At 43.3% G+C, this 20,517-nt stretch overlaps 1 protein-coding gene across 1 annotated transcript in view; it reads left to right on the forward strand.

Moving 5' to 3' along the window:
- The first annotated feature begins 2,443 nt into the window (after positions 1 to 2,443).
- Positions 2,444 to 20,517, forward strand: part of PLEKHM3 (pleckstrin homology domain containing M3) — a 223,887-nt gene continuing 205,813 nt past the window's right edge. Inside the window, exon 1 of the mRNA XM_040357361.1 lies at positions 2,444 to 2,790. The gene's annotated coding sequence lies outside the window, so the exon portion shown is untranslated. The remainder of the gene's footprint in view (positions 2,791 to 20,517) is intronic.

Genomic DNA, 20,517 nt, shown 5'->3' on the forward strand with positions numbered 1-20,517 from the left:
TCCAACATAAGGCCAGGGTGGCAACACCACCTACTGGCAACAAGGGAAACTACCAAGTAGTACCACAGCGAGAACAGAGGCAAATTTGGGTTAATAAAACAGGTCTGGGCCCAAGTACTGACCCAGACTTCCCCTAAATTTAAAATAGCGTCCCCCAGAATTGGGGTGGGCGCTACACTTACTATATCGAAAATAAAATAAATTAGTTTTTTGCCTTATTATCTACCTTAAATCATATCGCTAATTGCATATTGTATTTGTTTGTAGCCTAAATACTCTAATTTGCACTTAAAACTGTAATTTTGTAATTTTTGAAAATGTCAGTAAAAACTTGGCTGTGCCAGTAAGTTTTGGGTGTTGTGGCAGTAAATTTCAATCTGGTAGGTTGGCAACACTGGATGGGGCACAGTAGCGGCAGTTGATCGGCACACTGGCAGCATTTGATGGGGCACAGTAGTGACAATTGATGGACATACTGGCAGCATCTGATGGGGCACCGTAGCCACAATTGATGGACACACTGGCAGTGACTTAGTTAAAAAAAAAAGTATCAAAAATCATCTTTTTTTTGCGGTGGGTGGGGGTGTGTCCCTGAATGGCAGTTTGAAAATGTGGTCATCCTAGGCTAAAGCCTGCTGTCGGCTGACGTCACAGAGCCCGTCCAGGCTCAGGAAAGATCGAAATGGGCGGATCCACTCACATGCCTGGACTGGTGCCGCCCCCCTCCACAGTCCAGCGCTTCAGTGTGCAAAGGGAGCAGAGAGCCAGTACCTGACAGTCACCAGCTCTCTGCTCAGGGAACTCTGAGAACTGAACGAGCTGTAGTGTTTGATGGGACTGATGCTGCATCCACCTAGATAAGTATGATTCTGCAAAAAAATAAAAAGTTCCCGTATTTCTCCTTTAACATGAATAAATAAAAGCTGACCATTGTAGTAGACCTATCAGTGTTAAATGGTTTGCCTCATCACTGTAAACCTATGCATTTGCAGGACAGCTTATTTTGAAAGACAACAGACTTGCTGGCCAGATCACCAGATGAAAAAGAAGAAAGAAAGCCTAATGCCGCATACACAGGATCGGAAATATCGACAAGAAAACCGTGGATTTTTTTCAGACGGAATGTTGGCTCAAATTTGTGTTGCATACATACGGTCACACAAAATTCCGACTAGGGGTGCAACGGATCAAAAAACTCACGGTTCGGATCGTTCCTCGGATCAGGAGTCACGGATCGGATCATTTTTCTGATCGGCAAATAATTTAAAAAAAATTCTCCCCCACTGTAATAAACACATCTCCCCCCCCACTGTAATATTCACATCTCCCCCCCCCACTGTAATATACACATCTCCCCCCCCCCCACTGTAATATACACATCTCCCCCCCACTGTAATATACACATCTCCCCCCACTGTTCACCTCCCCCCACCAACTATAGTACCCCCTCGGTGCAAACACCCCCCCCTCTCAGTACAAGAGACCCCCCTCCTCTCGGGGCAAGAGACCCCACCCCCTCCTCTCGGGGCAAGAGACCCCCCCCTCCTCTAGGGGCAAGAGACCCCCCCTCCTCTAGGGGCAAGAGACCCCCCTCCTCTAGGGGCAAGAGACCCCCCCCCCGTCCTCTCGGGGGAAGAGACCCCCCTCGGGCAGTACAGACTCTCCCAGCGTGTACTTCTTCCCCACGAGTGCGGGCTCCTCCTCTGTGGGTGTAAACAGAGGAGGGCCGTCGCCGGGTGTACCAAGATGGCTTCGGCCTAGCTCCGGAGCCGCGGCAATCCGCGGATCACAGTGTGTTCCAATCCAAAGGGGGTGACCCGTTCGCATCACGGATCAACTGTGTCAAATTGATTCCGAGCATACTTATTTTTTTGTGCATGTCGGAAATTGCATACAGACGATCGAAACCAGCTCTCAAATTTTTGCTGGCGGAAATTCCAAAAGAAAAAGTCATATGGAGCCTACAACTAGGAATGAGCTCCAACGTGTTCGCACAGTCCACGTGCAGAGCCAGGAAGTCTGCACGGTGCTGCGCTAACCACAGGCAGGGAGACATTTCCCGATCTCTGCAACCAAGCATTGTGAATAAGTCTTTCTACCTGTGATTAGCGCAGCGCCGGGCAGACTTCCTGGCGGCTCTGCAGGTGGACTGTGCAAACATGCCGGAGCTCATCCCTACCTACAACCGACCAAAAGCTCACTTCGGACTTTTCTTGTCGGAATTTCCGATTGTGTGTAAAAAAGAAAATGAATGAAGCCATCGCATCTTAGAATTGGTAAGCTGCAATATAATAAATGTTTTTAATTTGTGTTAAATACTGCTTTAATCTCTAAAAGCTGAATTTATACAATGAAGTGTCTCCATAAATGAGAAGCTTGAGTTAGCTCACATAGGGGATACTCTGCACAGCTCCTCCATGGATTACATTAGCTCATATTCAAAGCAGATCTACAAGCCACAAGGTCATAAGACCAGGAAAATATCCCACTTCTCCTGACAAGGACTTGTGTAACACACTGACAAGCTCTCTGTGCTCGGTGCTTTGCACTGTCACAGAACAGAAAGCTTGTGCTGGAACTATTTTTAGCTTCCTTGTTGCACAGGGGACAGAGAAGAGTGAAGGACTGAGGCTGGGAGATTGTAAACAGGGAAGCAGTATGCAGACTGCTCACAGCATCAATATGGAAGACGTGCTGGGGAGGATGTAAACACTCACAGATCCTCAACCAGGACACAATAAGACATTCCTACAGGGATGGTGAAGGTCCTATTTAATCATGCATGTACAGGTATGTCTGGGGGAAGCTTGCCATGTCATTATTCTAACCTGATCTAATGCATGCTTCTATTGTGTATGTTCTACTTACAAATGCATTGCAATGACATTGAAACATTGTATAATTATTAATAATTTTGCTGTATTGTTTGTTATTGATATGTCAAAAGACTGCATTTTCCCACTATACTATGATATATATATATCTATCTATATCTAGATAGATATATATCATATGTGTGATCATTACCTGTGCAGGTGTAGGTCTATAAATATGGGGGGGGAGGGGATTACAGAGCACATAACATATTTCCTTTGTCTTGTCACTGCAGCGTGTCGTGCAGTCAAGGCCACTTAGGAGTTAACAATCTTTAGATGATCTCATCTCTGGCAAAAAGTGCAGATTCATATGAAAAGGCCTGATGTGAATGGGTGGTTTTTGCTTCCTTTCGTCATATGCCTTGTTACATGGAGACAGCCTTGAATTTTCTGTCTGGTGCGCTGTCTGGCGTCATGTTCGGTTTAATTTACAGGCTGCCAAGTAAGGTATTAAATTGACAGCCTAAATCAAAACTGATACCTTTTTTTTTTTTTTTCTTACATTCATAAGTATTTTTATCGTATTTTTAATTGTATTACTGGTATTTATAAAGAACCGTCAAGTTCCGCAGCGCTTGACATACTGTACATTAGGGATGAGCTCCGGCGTGTTCACACAGTCCACGTGCAGAGCCCGCCAGGAAGTCTGCACGGCGCTGCGCTAACCACAGGCAGGGAGACATTTCCCAATTAAGGATGAGCTCTGGCGTGTTCGCATAGAACACGTGCAGAGCCCGCCAGGAAGTGTGCATGGCGCTGTGCTAATCACAGCCAGGGAGACATTGTCCCGATGCTCGGCTGCAGGGATCGTGAAATGTCTCCCTGGCTGTTATTAGCGCAGCGACGCGCACACTTCCTGGCGGGCTCTGCACGTGTGAACACATGTGAACACGCCAGAGCTCATCCTTATTCCCAATCTCTGCAGCTGAGCTGCGGCTGTGCAGACTTCCTGTCCAGATGCCTGTGATTAGCGCAGCGCCGTGCAGACTTCCTGGCGGGCTCTGCACGTGGACTGTGCGAACACGCCGGAGATCATCCCTAATGTACAGTATGTCAAGCGCTGCGGAACTTGACGGTTCTTTATAAATACCAGTGATAAAAAATACAATAAAAATACTTATGAATGTAAGAAAATAAAAAGTTATCAGTTTTGATTTAGGCTGTCGATTTAATACCTTACTTGGCAGCCTGTAAATTAAACCGTAGACTGTGCGAACACGCCGGAGCTTATCCCTACTTTACATTTACATAAGTCCCTGCCCTCAAGGAGAATACAATCTACAGTCCTCATTAAAAATAAGCTTGGGTGCCCTCTGAACTGGCGCTTTTTGTACTCCAATGACCATAGCTCAGATGAGTTGCAGGGTGGGTAATGACCCATTCCACAGTTTATTGGAGTACAAAAAAGTAGGAGTTCAGGTTGAGGATGAGTTTGAAGGATGGCCAAGGTCCTCTCTAGTCTTTTTGGAAACAGAAAACAAACACTCCTGCGCACGAGTGGATTATTAGACAGTCTACTGTATATTTCATGATGGTATATGTCACTGGCCTTGCTGCCCTTTAAGGATAGGGGTATCCTGGCCATAAACGAGAAAAAGAAAAAAAGGGGGCGCACCAGCCTAGTGCATTATCCTTTGGATAAATATTTATTAAAAAAGATAAATAAAACTACTCACAAGTGTAGCTAAAAGGTTCACAATGTAACAATTTCCCACAAGTGGCGACAATAGATTGAGCCCAAACGCACTCCAGATAATAATATGGGATGTGATGAGGGCCACTGCCAGCTTACGCGTTTCGAAGGACGACCTTCTTCATAAGAGCTCGGCCAATCTAACATGCATGGGGCTCAATTTGGACAAATGCCAATTAACCTACCAGTATGTCATTTTGAGTGTGGGAAGTAACCAGAGTATGTGGAAGACACCCTTGCCAGCAAAGAGAGAACATGCAGATTCCATGATGGTTGTGTTCCGACTGGGATTTGACTTTAGCAAACTAAATACCACTCCGTTTTAGTTCCAAAGTACGATGTAATGAAAAAATTTACTTTTTTTTTGTTTTTTATAAAATACCTTGTTCCTGATGATGACATCAATGGGCTAGGCCTGCTTAATGTACTGTATGTCAGTATGGTCAATTGTAGTCTCAATCTAAGTCACCAGAACAGAGGGTTGTCACTTCATAATTGAAAGTGCTTCCACAAGGAGCTTAAAGCAGACTTTCACCCTCCCCACCCACTTAACATCATTGCTCTCCCCCTTCCCGCACAAACAATTGATTATTTTGTCCTTAAAGCGGAGTCCCACCCAAAAGTGGAAGCTCTGCTTATCTGTCTCCTCCCTACCCTCCGGTGCCACATTTGGTACCTGTCCCCATTTCTGCCAGACCTTGCCGCGGCAAGGTCCATGAGAAATTCCCCCTCTTCCTTACCCACCGCTGGGCCGTTCAGAAAGCACAGCGTGCTTTGCGAATGCGCAGTGGGGAATCAGCTTCACTGCTGGTTTCCCTTACAGGCTATGGCAGCACCTAAGAGCCAATGAAAACATCGGCTGGGGTTCCGACATCAGTGGATTCCAGGACAGGTTAAGTGTCCTAATATTAAAAGTCAGCAGCTAAAGTGTGTGTGTGACTGCTGACTTTAAATGTTTCCGTTGGGGAGGAGGCTGGAGCGCCACTATCTTTTTTTCCCTAAATACCTCCTGGCACTTCTGGGATTTTCACCTAGGTGAGAATGACATCCCATTCACCTGCAGCCTCTTGTGTCATGCATCCCAGGAGGCTTTGGGGTACTCTACAGTGACTGCACAGCTGCACGTCATCAGGGGACCGGCTGGTTCTTGCAGCTGGGTCATAATATTGCACCGCAGCATAAGAGCGTCCTCAGGGAGTCAGGTTCAGGAACCCAGAAGGAACAGCAGCCCCCTGATGTTGTAAAGAATATGGTGATGTGGGACCTGGGTTGCAGCTGTGCATCAATGAACTACAGCAGGACTATGCTGGATTCACTGGACATGTGTGTATGTGCTTTGAGGATAACCCAGGGAATCAAGTAAGGGATTAAATAAATAAATAGGGATATAAAGTTGCTCTATGACGGCAGGATCATCAGGTATTATTTGAACAAATGCAGAAAATTCAAAATAATAAAACTTTTATAAAAACTTCAAAGTGTAGGTAAATCCCAAATCTTTTTGGTTTTTAGGGGAGGTCTCCTTTCACCCTCTGTGGCAAAGATGAAATCTCTTAAAAAGAAAAGTGGCATCCCTCTTACACAAGTGTCACCAGAACATATTCCTCATGTGGAATAGCTCCCCTTGCCGCTTGTTCCAATGATAAGGCAACATTGTGGATTTTACTTTCTGTACTGTTCTGAGACTGATTACCAGAACAAACAGTAAAGACTCGTACACACGTACGGGTTTCCCGGGGGACTTTTTACCGTTGGGAAAGCCCAAAACCTGCTCGGTCAGTCTTTCCCCTACACACGGACAGTTTTCCCATCAGGAAAACTGCCATGAGAGCTTTGGTCGGGAATCCCGTCGTGTGTATGCTCCTCCGCAGGCTTTCCCCATAGGAAAACTGCCAGGTTAAAAACCGCCAGGAAAAAAGGAAACATGTTCTAATTTTTCCTGCCGCGATTCCTGGCAATTTTCCTGTCAGGAAAGCTGCCATGGAGCATACGGCCAGTTTTCCCAGCCAGAAGCTGTCATGGCAGTTTTCCCGACGGGAAAACTGGTCGTGTGTACGAGGCTTAAAGGGGTTGTAAAGGTTCGTTTTTTTTTTTTTCTAAATAGGTTCCTTTAACCTCTTGCCATCCAGCAGCCGACTATTTACGGCCGCAAGGTGGCTCTTATCTGCCGGGAGGCCGTAAATATATGGGCTCTGGCTCTGGCCGCGCGCCTCTGGGGGCCGCGCGCACGCCGCATCACACAGGTGCCGATGCGCGTGCCTGGCGGCCGCAATGTCCGCCAGGCACCCGCGATCGGCAGTCACAGAGACAGGAACGTGGGATCCACGTCCTGTTAGGGAGAGGAGACCAATGGTGTGTTCCTTGTACACAGGGACAACCATCGGTCACCTCCCCCAGTCAGTCCCCTCCCCCACAGTAAGAATCACCTAGCAGGGAACATATTTAACCCCTTGATCGCCCCCTAGTGTTAACCCCTTCCCTGCCAGTCACATTTATACAGTAATCGGTGCATTTTTATAGCACTGTTCGCTGTATAAATGTGAATGGTCCCAAAAATGTGTCAAAAGTGTCCGATGTGTCCGCCATAATATCGCAATCGTGACAAAAATCGCAGATCGCCGCCATTACTAGTAAAAAAATAATAATAATAATAATAAAAGTAATAATTCTATCCCCTATTTTGTAGGCGTTATAACGTTTGCGCAAACTAATCACATACTTTTTTTTTTTTTTTTACCAAAAATGTAGAAGAAATACATATCGGACAAAACTGAAAAAACATTTTTTTTTTAAATGGGATATTTATTATAGCAAAAAGTAAAAAATATTGTGTTTTTCTAAAAATTGTCGCTCTATTTTTGTTTAAAGCGCAAAAAATAAAAACCGCAGAGGTGATCAAATACCACCAAAAGAAACCTCTATTTGTGGGAAAAAAAGTATGTAAATTTTGTTTGGGAGCCACGTCGCACGACTGCGCAATTGTCATTCAAATCGTGACAGTGCCGAAAGCTGAAATTTCGCCTGGGCAGAAGGGGGGTATATGTGCCCAGTTAGCAAGTGGTTAAGCTAGTGCATTGTTGGTTCACTTACCTTTTCCTTCAATTTCCCTTCTAAATGTTTATTTTCTTTGTTTTCTTTATCTGAATTTCTCACTACCTGTTCCTCCTCCAATAAGATATTCAGTAAGCTGTTCTGGCTGACTAACCACCGCTCGGATGATGGTGTGAAGTTTACTGAGGAGAAACAGGGAGTGAGAAATTCAGACAAAGAAAATAAAAATTTAGAATGGAAATCGAAGGAAAGGGTAAGTAACAACGCACTAGCTTAAAAGAACCTATTTAGAAAATAAAAAAATAACCTTTACAGCAGGGCTCGACAAATCCCGGGCGCCAGGTCGCCATGGCGACTAGAAATGGGGCCCTGGCGACTTGGCTTGGAAGGGGGGGCAAAAAAAAAAAAAAAAAAATTTTTTTTTTTTTTTTTTTTTTTTGAGCTGGGGCCATCTGGTGGTGAGCCGTTGGTATTACAAGTTATTACCACCAGATGTGAGCTGGCGCCATCTGGTGGTGGCCGTTGGTATTACAAGTTAAGCATTACAAGTTAAACAGCAATTCTAATGTCATTTTTCACTATTTTCACTGCCATCTTCTTCCCTCTAATTAGAACCCCCAAACATTATATATATTTTTTATCCTAACACCCTACAGAATAAAATGGCAAACGTTGCAATACTTTCTGGCATGCCGTATTTGCGCAGCGGTCTTACAAGCGCACTTTTTTGGTGAAAAAATTACACTTTTTTTAATAAAAAAATAAGACAATAGTAAAGTTATCCCCATTTTTTTTTTTTTATATTATGAAAGATAATGTTACGCCGAGTAAATTCATACCCAACATGTCACGCTTCAAAATTGCGTCCGCTCGTGGAATGCAGACAAACTTTTACCCTTTAAAATCTTCATAGGCGACGTTTAAAAAAAATCTACAGGTTGCATGTTTTGAGTTACAGAGGAGGTCTAGGGCTAGAATTATTGCTCTCGCTCTACCAATCGCGGCGATACCTCACGTGTGTGGTTTGAACACCGTTTACATATGGGGGCGCTGGTCACGTATGTGTTCGCTTTCTGCGCGCAAGCTCGTCGGGACGGGGCGCGTTTTCTGGCTCCTAACTTTTTTACCTGGCTCCTAGATTCCAAGCAAATTTGTCAACCCCTGCTTTACAGCCCCTTTAAAGTGGAGTTCCACCCATAAATATAACATTACATAAGTAGTTTTAAAAAAATGTCATTAGTGCTTTAAGAAATTTTTTTATTTTTTTAGATGCCTTCAAAGTGTTGTTGCTAGGCAGAATAGTTAATCTTCCCTCTTCCTGCACCTAGGTGCTTAAGCTTCCTAACCTACACCGCACAGACTCCTGGGAATGTAGTGGGTGTAACTTTCCAGGAGTCTGTGCACTCCCCAGTCTCGAAGAATCATGTGACTTGGACAGTACAGGTGCTGAAACCTGATCTGAAACCTATTACACTGCTTGTGCAGCACTGAGCATGTGCGGGATCTGCAAGGCTGAAATCCAGGAAGTCATACAGTCTGGCTTCATGATGCCCACACTTAAGATGGCCCCAGTCAATTTCTATTTTATAAAGTGTCTAAATGCTGTAACAACCTAACAAAACGGACCTTAGTTTACAGACTAACTTTACTAGAATACATTAAGCTTGTGTATTTCAGGGGTATTTATATTTAAAAAGTGAAATTGTGGCCGGAACTCCGCTTTAAGGTTGAAAAAGTTTTGGCTATACCAGGAGTCTCCAAACTTTCTAAACAAAGGGGCAGTTTTTTTACCTTCAGACTTTAGGGGGGCCGGACTATGGCCAGTGGTTGTGGAAATTTTCTTGGCATCAGTGGGAGTAAACATCGCCATAATTGGTATTGGGGGAGAAGCAGTACCCTATCATTGGCAGGAATAGTGCCCCATCATTGGTTTAATTGGAAGGAACAGTGCCAATTTATTGGTATCATTGGGAGGGGAGGAATAATACCCCATCATCAGTATCATTTGAAAGCAATAATGCCCCATCATTAGTATCAGTGGGAGGAATAGTGTCCCATTATTGGTATCAGTGGGAGATATTGTGCTTTGTTGCTGGTATCGGTTGGCAGAACCGTGTCTTGTATCTTTGGAAGTAGTGACCCAAGGGCCGGATAAAGGCAGGCAAAGGGCCGCATCTGGCCCCAGGGCCGCAGTTTGGAGACCACTGGGCTATACTGTACACTTTAATATCAATAACAAAATAAGTACTGCAGCACTACCCTCACTAAACTCAGTTCACAGAAAAAAACTTTCAATTATTTTAGTGATCTAAAAATAATAGTGAAAAAAAAATGTAAATATTACTAACAAAACAACACTGTGAAAACAAGGCAAAATCATAATACATTTAGTGTGTTGTGTAAAATACATCTCAAAGTCCACATATGAACTGTTGGATAACTAAAATACTGTGAACAATCCACATATATATGTGTGTGTACAGAAAAAGAATAAAGCCCAATCCAGGTGAGTCCACTAGGTGTGTGTACTCCTTTAACTAGTTGCCGACCAGCCGCCTCAGTTGTACTGCAGCAGGTTGGCACGACTGCGCAAATCGGTGTCGTACGTCAACCTCTTTAAGAAGCTATAGAAGGTGTGCACGCCAGAGCGGACACGCATGATCGCTTCTCAGAGAGCCAGAATGGGGATCTGTCAATGTAAACAGACAGATCCTCCATTCTGACAAGGGACTAGGGAGAGATCTGCTATTCCTAGTGATCAGGAACAGCGATCTCTCTCCTCCCCTAGTCAGTACACTGCCCCCACAGTTAAAAATACCTCCCTAGGGAACACATTTAACCCCTTGATCGCCTCCTAGTGTTAACCCCTTCTCTGCCAGTGACATTTATACAGTAATCGGTAGTTATTTTTAGCTGTGATCGCTGTATAAATGTGAGTGGTCCCAAAAAAGTGTCCGATCTGTCTGCCACAATGTCGCAGTCCCGCTTTAATATCACAGATCGCCGCCATTACTAGTCTATATATATAAAACTCAACGTGTGTATGTATGTTCCAGCATCACGTCCAAACGGCTAAAGATATTAACATGAAACTTGGCACACATGTTACTTATATGTCAGCAACACACATAGGATAGGTGGTTTAACCCTTACCCACCCCCATTTGCCATGGTCGGGGTTTTCCTTTAAAGTCCCATTCAACTCTATGGGAAATACATGTTACTTCATAACTTCCAAACGGCTGTACATATTTCGATAACACTTGGTCACATGTTACTTATATGTCCACTTAAACTATAGGATAGTTAATTTATCCCTTAACTACCCCCATTTGTGAGGGTCGGGGTTTTTGTTTAAAGTCCCATGCAAATCAATGGGAAATGTATGTTCCCACATAACTTCTGTACGCCTGGAGATATTTCAATAATACCTGGTACACATATTACTTATATGCCAAATAAAAATATATGACAGTTAAATTAACCCTTACCTACACCCTTATATAAAAGATGGGTATATTTATATTACTATGATTTTCCTCCCCAAAAGGTTAAGATAGGAAGACCGGACAACGCCGGGTATTCAGCTAGTAAACAATAAAAATGCCATAAATCTATTCCCTATTTTGTAGACTCTATAACTAATCAATATACGCTTATTGCAATTTTTTTATTTTATTTTTTACCAAAAATATGTAGAAGATTTTTATTTTAAATTTGTATATTTATTATAGCAAAAAGTAAAAATTTATTTTTTTTTCAAAATTGTCGCTCTTTTTTTTTGTTGATAGGGCAAAAAATAAAACGCAGAGGTGATCAAATAACACCAAAAGAAAGCTCCATTTGTGGGAAAAAAACAACATAAATTTTGTTACAACGTCGCACGACCGCGCAATTTTCAGCTAAAGCAATGCAGTGCCGTATCGCAAAAAAAATGGCCTGGTCATTAAGGGGGGAAATCCTTCCGGCCCTTAAGTAGTTAAAGGTAAATCCACTTTTCTGCTTGTGTGACTGGCCTACTGATTTTCCCAGAAGTCTGTACTAAGATACAAATCAGAATTTGAGCATCCCCTGCAACCAAAAATGTATTTTTGGTGACATACGCTCAATGTGAAATCATATATAAAGGGATGCAGACCTTGCAGCTTGTATCAGAGCCCTGCAGGTGCAGCAGCTGATTGATAATTATAAAACCACACTTATACAGATTCACTGTACACATGGACACGGACAAACAAACAAACAGCTACTTCAGAAAAACAAAAGGTAGGAATCTGCAACAAAGTTTGTTACAATCCTTGCAATGTACATAGGTTACCAGAGTGTTTTTTTTTCACTACAAAAGTGAAGTTACTCTTTAAATTACACAAAATGAAGTGCAGTCCGATCACCAGTGTCACTCAAACCTGCTCACCTTCATAATATGACCTTTACCAGGGAATTAGGTCTAACGTGTTTGTATTCTCACTGGGATGAAGTATTACTCATCTAGATCACAAGTTGTTTTTAGGTCTTCCAGAACAAATATTTCTCTGCATAATACTCATCTGCACATGTGCATCCGTATGAAAGAGAAAAAACTCTTGTAGTGCTCTCTGAATGTTTTATTCCTCAATAATAAACAGTCACAAGCAGAGCAGTCAATTTCACTTGTTAAACCAATCCATCCAGTATTTTGGTTACCGAACAACAAACAATGTGAACTTTGACATCTGTTTTACACATTAACATGCTTGTAATTTTTTTTTTTTTTTTTATGATTTTTAATTTTTGCTTTGGTTTTCACACAGTGCAATTTTGTTAGTTCTATTCAGGTTTTTTCACTATTCTTCTTTTTATATGACTTGATTAACCACTTGCTTACTAAGCACATATACCCCCTTCTTGCCCAGGCGAAATTTCAGCTTTCGCACTGTCACGCTTTGAATGAAAATTGCGCGGTCGTGCGACGTGGCTCCCAAACAAAATTTGATGTCCTTTTTTTCCCCACAAATAGAGCTTTCTTTCGGTGGTATTTGATCACCTCTGCGTTTTTTATTTTTTGCGCTATTAACAAAAAACAATGTTTGAAAAAAACACTCTGGGGCAGATCCACATACATCTGCCGGGCGCAGCGTATCTAAGATACGCTACGCCGCCGTAACTTATCTTTTTTATTTTGAATCCACAAAGAATCCGCGCTGTAAGTTACGGCGGCGTAGTGTATCTCTCGCAGCGTAAGGGCGCGGAATTCAAATGGCTGTGATGGGGGCGTGTTTTATGTCAATACGTCGTGATCTGACGTAAACAAAGTTTTTTTTTTTTAACTGCGCATGCGCCGTTCCTGAGGGTATCCCAGTGCGCATGCTCGAAATTAAACCGGAACCAGCCAATGCTTACGACGGTGACGTCATTCTACACAAACGACGCAAAAAATGTAAAATTGTACACGGGAAGGACGGCCATACTTAACATTGAGTACGCCTCATAATAGTAGCTTTAACTATACGCCGGAAAAAGCCGAACGGAAACGACGTAAAAAAATGCGCTGACCAGACGTACGTTCGTGGATCGCCGTAAATAGCTAATTTGCATACTCGCCGCGGATTTCGACGGAAACGCCACCTAGCGGCCGCCGAAAAATTGCATCTAAGATCCGACGGCGTACGAAGACGTACGCCTGTCGGATCTAGCCGAGATGCCGTCGTATCTTGTTTTGAGGATTCAAAACAAAGATACGACGCGGGAATTTTGAAATTACGCCGGCGTATCAATAGATACGCCGGCGTAATTTCTTTGTGGATCTGCCCCAATATTTTTAACTTTTTGCTATAATAAATATCCCATTTTTTTATTTATTAAACTTTTTTTTCTCAGTTTAGGCCGATATGTATTCTTCTACATATTTTTGGTAAAAAAATCGCAATAAGCGTATAGTGATCGGTTTGCGCAAAAGTTATTGCGGCTACAAAATAGGGAATAGAATTCTGACATATTTTTTTTACTAGTAATTGCGGTTATCTGCTTTTGACACATTTTTGGGACCATTCACATTTATACAGCGAACAGTGCTATAAATATGCACTGATTACTGTATAAATGTGACTGGCAGGGAAGAGGTTAACACTAGGGGGCGAGGAAGGGGTTAAATGTGTTTCCTGGGAGTGATTCTTACTGTGGGGAGAGGGGACTGACTGGGGGAGGGGACCGATTGGTGTCTCCCTGACAGGACGTGGATCTCTGTGTTTACACACAGAGATCCACGTCCTTGGCTGTGTAACGGGCGATTGCGGGTACCTGGCGGACATTGCGGCCGACAGGCACGCGCATCGGCATCTCAGTGACACGCTGGGCACGCACGCCACAGTCGGCACTCGAGCGCCCCCCAGTGGCCGGAGGAGCCGAGGCCGTAAAAAGATGGCCTCCCAGGCCTGTAGAGCCACCTTGTGGCCGCCGTCTTTTTACAATGGCCCGGGTCTCAAGAAGTTAATGTAAGCTTTTTTTCTGTGAATTGTGGGTAGCGCCACACTACATATTGTGTTACTGGTACACATTGAGGTGGAGAGTTGTCACTTCCAAGTGCTAGCTTGCTCCCTGGTGTGATTGCAATAATTCTTCAGGTTGTTATTTGTTATTTTATTATACGCTTTATATTAAAGATTTATGAGATTTTAGCGATTAAGTTTTCATTTGCTTTACAAATCAATTACAGCTGACCATACTCTGTTTGGAAGAGCTGATTCTGCTTGTTTTAGTGCCACAGCAATATTCAATACATCTGTACAGTAAGGGCTGATATTCCTGCTCTGAAATAGTCTAATGTTACCATTTGTCCCTGTGTCCTCATTTTGAAGGCTCTATCCAACGATTCATTCCCAGGAGCTGGGTAATATAGTTTTTTGCAGTGTACAGGCTCCAACTTGGCTCATACCGTGCAAGCATCAGTTCAAAGTTATGTAGTTAGAGTTGTCACGCAGGCCACTCCACGCCATTTTGGAGTGTGCATTAGTTAATCCTAGCCCCATGCACTATGTATGTTACTTAATCCTGACCACTGAACTTGGTGAGTGTCACATCGGGTATTTTCGGTAGGCGTGACGCGCTTTAGCAGCCTGTCAATCAAATCCGCTTGGTTTAGGAACGCCTATTCCCCGCAGAAATCCCCGCTCGGAGCCGGATAACAAGGGCTAATAAAACGATAAGTACAAAAAAAAAAAAACAGCATACTGCAGATGTCAGCAGTATGCTGGATCTAATGGCAGAAAGTTGATTTTTGGGTGAACCTCCGCTTTAAGTAACGCACAGAGTTCAGTGGCCAGGATTAAGTAACGCACAGAGTTCAGTGGTCAGGAGACCCGGACCAATATACAGGTTAAGGACCTTGCCCCTTTTTGCGATTTGGCACTGCGTCGCTTTAACTGACAATTGCGTGGTCATGCGACGTGGCTCCCAAACAAAATTGGCATCCTTTTTTTTTTTTTTTTCACAAATAAAGCTTTCTTTTGGTGGTATTTGATCACCTCTGCGGTTTTTATTTTTTTGCGCTATAAACAAAAATAGAGCGACAATTTAAAAAAAAAAAATCAATATTTTTTACTATAATATCCCCCAAAAATATCTAAAAAATTATTTTTTTTCCTCAGTTTAGGCCGATACGTATTCTTCTACATATTTTTGGTAAAAAAAATCGCAATAACCTTTTATCGGTTGGTTTGCGCAAAATTTATAGCGTTTACAAAATAGGGGATAGTTTTATTGCATTTTTTTATTAATTATTTTTTTTTTACTACTAATGGCGGCGGTCAGCGATTTTGTTTTTTTTTCCCGTGACTGCGGACACTTCGCACAATTTTGTCACATTTTTGGGACCATTGTAATTTTCACAGCAAAAAATGCATTTAAAATTCATTCTTTATTGTGGAAATGACAGTTGCAGTTTGGGAGTTAACCACAAGGGGGCGCTGAAGGGGTTATGTTTCACCTAGTGTGTGTTTACAACTGTAGGGGGTGTGGCTGTAGGAGTGACGTCATCGATTGTGTCTCCCTATAAAGGGGATGACACGATCGATGCAGCCGCCACAGTGAAGCACGGGGAAGCCGGGGAGCGATCGCGGGACCCCAGCGACGATCGGGCCCGCGGGTCTCGCGGTCCCGGAGCTTCGGACCAGGTCGCGGGCGCGCACCCGTGAGCCACGGCTGGGTAGATGTACAGGACGTGCCGGTACGTCCATCTGCCCAGCCGTGCCATTCTATGGATTTATATCTACAGGCGGCGGTCCTTAAGTGGTTAACTGACAATTGCGCGGTCATGCGACGTGGCTCCTAAACAAAATTGGCATCCTTTTTTTTTCCCCAAATAGAGCTTTCTTTTGGTGGTATTTGATCACCTCTGAGGTTTTTATTTTGTGCGCTATAAACAAAAATAGAACGTCAGTTTTGAAAAAAAAATTAAATGTTTTACTTTTTGCTATAACAAATATCCCCCAAAAAGTTATAAAAAAAAATATTTTTTCCTCAGTTTAGACAGATACGTATTCTTCTACCTATTTTTGGTAAAAAAAAAATGCAATAAGCGTTTATCGATTGGTTTGCGCAAAATTTATAGCGTTTACAAAATAGGGGATAGTTTTATGGCATTTAACTTAATATTTTTTTTTTTTTTTACTACTGATGGAATCGATCAGCGATTTTTTTTTTTTTTTTTTTGTGACTGCGACATTATGGCGGACACATCAGACAATTTTGACACATTTTTGGGACCATTGTCATTTTCACAGCGAAAGTGTTATAAAATGCACTGATTACTGTGAAAATTACAATTGCAGTGAATGGGTTAACCACTAGGGGGTGCTGTAGGGGTTAAGTGTGACCTCATGTGTGTTTCTAACTGTAGGGGGGCGTGGCTGGACGTGTGAAGTCAGTGATCGTCGTTCCCTATATTAGGGAACAGACGATCACTGACATTGCCACAGAGAAGGTTTGTTTACACTCACCTCTCCCCGTTCTTCAGCTCCTGTGTCCCGATCGCGGGACAGCCGCGGCGATCGGGTCCCGCGGACGCTGTCGCGGAGCTTTGGACCGTGGCTGGGCTCTTAAAGGGGACGTATATATACTTCCATGTGCCCAGCCGTGCCATTCTGCCGACGTACTGAACTGTGCGTTACTTAATCCTGGCCACTGAACTCTGTGCGTTACTTACTCCTGGCCACTGAACTTTGTGCGTTACTTAATCCTGACCACTGAACTTTGTGCGTTACTTAATCCTGACCACTGAACTTTGTGCGTTACTTATTCCTGGCCACTGAACTCTGTGCGTTACTTAATCCTGGCCACTGAACTCTGTGCGTTACTTAATCCTGACCACTGAACTCTGTGCGTTACTTAATCCTGGCCACTGAACTCTGTGCGTTACTTAATCCTGGCCACTGAACTCTGTGCGTTACTTAATCCTTACCACTGAACTCTGTGCGTTACTTAATCCTTACCACTGAACTCTGTGCGTTACTTAATCCTTACCACTGAACTCTGTGCCTTACTTAATCCTGACCACTGAACTCTGTGCCTTACTTAATCCTGACCACTGAACTCTGTGCGTTACTTATTCCTGACCACTGAATTTTGTGCCTTACTTAATCCTGGCCACTGAACTCTGTGCGTTATTTAATCATGTGCCCCTGTGAACTCCTGACCTTTTGAAATCTGTGTGCTATCTAAAGAGAAACTTCCCCTTATCAAAAAAATTACAACAAAGGCTTCGTACAGATAATTGCAGGCGATCTTCATTTTTTGCATACCTTATTTTTTATTTCCTCCCCTTGTGGCAAGTCGAGGCCATGCCACTGTTTAACCGCTTTAATACCGGGCACTTTCGCCCCTTCCTGCCCAGGACAATTTTCAGCTTTCAGTGCTGTTGCACTTTGAATGACAATTGCGCGGTCGTGCAACACTGCACCCAAACTAAATTTTTATCATTTTCTTCCCACAAATAGAGTTTTCTTTTGGTGGTATTTTATCACCACTGGGTTTTTTTTTTTTTGCTAAACAAACTAAAAAAGATCAACCATTTTGAAAAACAAAACTTTTTTTTTTTTTTTGTTTTTGGTTATAACATTTTGTTTTCTCCTTCAATGATGGGCACTGATTGGCACTTTTTTTGGCACTGACAGCTGCAGCTGATGGGCACTGATTGGAAGCTGATGGGCACATCTGATGGGGGCTGTGCTGATCATTAATGTGCTAATTATCAGCACAGACCCCCCCCCCTCTGACAGGGAGAGCCGCCGATTGGCTCTCCCTGTCAGCGCGAACCTCGGAATGCCGTTTACCGTTACTTCCTGGTTTACATGATGATCGACTATGATTGGCTGATGTGGTAAGGAGCCTCCGTCAGAGGCTCCATACCATGATTAGAGATGCAGTGTGTGTGATACACAGCACCTCCGATCTGCGTACCCCCCGCTGGTGCACACTGGCATGTTATCCTGCTGGACGTCAGAACCAATGCCCGCCCGTCATTCTGCTATAGGCCGTGCAGGAAGTGGTTAAAATAGCGGTCTGGGACAGATTTTCTTTGAAGCAAGCATACTAATGATGCAACCTTCATGTTAACGCATGTTAGAGTTCAGTGGCCCCACCCTCCCGAGGGAGGTCAGTGTGTGTGAAGGATACCGTGACAGGTGTACGTTGCACCATACTGTCCAGGTCAGCACAGACAATGGCTCTGCTCACAGAACAGACTCCAACCTGCTTGCCTTAATAATATGACCTCTACAAGGAAATTAGGTCTAACATGCTTGTATCCCCACTGGGATGAAGTATTGCTCAGTCATCTAGATCACAAGTTGTTTTTAGATTTTCCAGAACAAATATTCCTGTGAGGATGTAGCAGCTGAGAGCTGCAGGAGAAAGTCAAGCTGACAAAGGTACATCATGTTGTGCACGAGCACTGGGACTGAGGACCAAGGCATGAGGCCTGAGTAGTGAGGCTACAAAAAGAGCCATGCAGCTGAATTTTATGTTTTGTTGCATTGATGGTGAGAACCCCCTGCGTGGGAAACTATTCAAGTGTGAACCCTTTTCTAAAAAAAAAAAAAAAAAAAAAAAAAAGTGGGCAGAAAAAGCCCTGAAACGTACTTCTGGGGTGGCGGAAATGTACTGTCTGGCACTACAAATTCCCCAACATGTTACATCCTTTATTCTCACAGTGACCATTTTTACTAAGGGCAGAGGAATTTATCTCCCTTTACTTCCTGGATCTCTGCCTAGAACTCTAGGCCTGCCTCCTGGAACACGTGACAGGAAGTTCCCAGGATGCAGCTGTGAGGTCAAGGTTACGTCACCAGTGCCTCAAAAAAAGTTGAAAAAACATTGGGCCAGATTCACGTAGAAGTGCGGCGGCGTAAATTATCATAGATACATTACACCGCCGCAAGTTTTCATCGCAAGTGCCTGATTCACAGAGCACTTGAAATGAAAACCTACGCTGGCAGCCTCCGGCGTAAGGCGGGGTAATTTAAATGGGCGTGTGCCATTTAAATTAGGCTCGCTCCCGCGCCGGACCTACTGCGCATGCTCCGTTTCGAAATTCCCGCCGTGCTTTGTGCGCCGTGACGTCATTTTTTCGAACGGCGACGCGCGTAACGTAATTCCGTATTCCTGGACGGCTTACGCAAACGACGTTCATTTTTAAATTTCGACGCGGGAACGACAGCCATACTTTAGACAGCAATACGTTTGCTGACTAAAGTTAGGGCACCAAAAACGATCCGTCAGGAATCGCCGTAACTGCTAATTTGCATACCCGACGCTGGTTTACGACGCAAACTCCCCCCAGCGGCGGCCGCGGTACTGCATCCTAAGATCCGACAGTGTAAAACAATTACACCTGTCGGATCTTATTGATATCTATGCGTAACTGATTCTATGAATCAGTCGCATAGATAGAAACAGAGATACGACGGTGTATCAGCAGATACGCCGTCGTATCTCTTTGGTGAATCTGGCACCATTAATTGTAAGTAGAAGCAAAACATGTTTAATGTAAGTTGATTTAATATAAGCATGCAGAGCTGTATGCTGCTGTAATGTTTAGTGGAAGGGGGCAAAGAACTGCATTAAAGTGGTTGTAAACCCTTTTTTACAACCTTATGCTACAGGTAAGTCTATATTAAGGCTTGTATATGCGCTACGGAATTTAAATACTGGCAGAGACTATGTATAAATAGGGAAACAATATTAAATAAATAAAAAAATGTATAAAACTGCAGCCTCTACTTGTTACTGCCACCATATGTGAAGTAAAATAAATGGAGATAAAGAAATAGTAGGTGTGGCACTGTTCTATGTGCTAACCCTAAATAAATACTTGATAAATGTATAAAAAGCTGAACACAGTGATTAATATGTATAAAATTAAATGTAAATATTCCAAAAGTGCATACGTGCTGGTACAACTAATACAAATGTGCAATATATCAAGGTGTACAATGAATGTTATTGAGTGCACCCGTGCTATATAAACTGTGCCATCAATAAATTAAATTAAATCCTGTGCAATCAATAATAAACAGCTACAGTAGTGCAATCATATTAAAGTGCATATGGAATCCTGCAAATCAAATACCAAACAGCTGTGAAAGAGTCTATTATTGGCAGGTGAAACAACACAAATCCTGGGAACATTTCCCACGTGCTGGATGCTGTTAGATGCGTGCTTGGTGCTTAGTGAATGTGACACTTTGCTTTCGGTGGGTGGTCATTCCAACCCGTGCCCCTGCAAAGCCTGCACTCACCGGATATACACCCTCTCTTGGGGTATGAAACCTTCACAGTGTATACCACTGTGTCGCTCTCTGGCAATCAAACCGACCCTTTTTCTGCTCTGGTTTTGTTCCAACTCACTGTAGCTCATGTACAGGAG

The sequence above is a fragment of the Rana temporaria genome, chromosome 6 (assembly GCF_905171775.1).
Source record: "Rana temporaria chromosome 6, aRanTem1.1, whole genome shotgun sequence".
Taxonomy (NCBI): domain Eukaryota; kingdom Metazoa; phylum Chordata; class Amphibia; order Anura; family Ranidae; genus Rana; species Rana temporaria.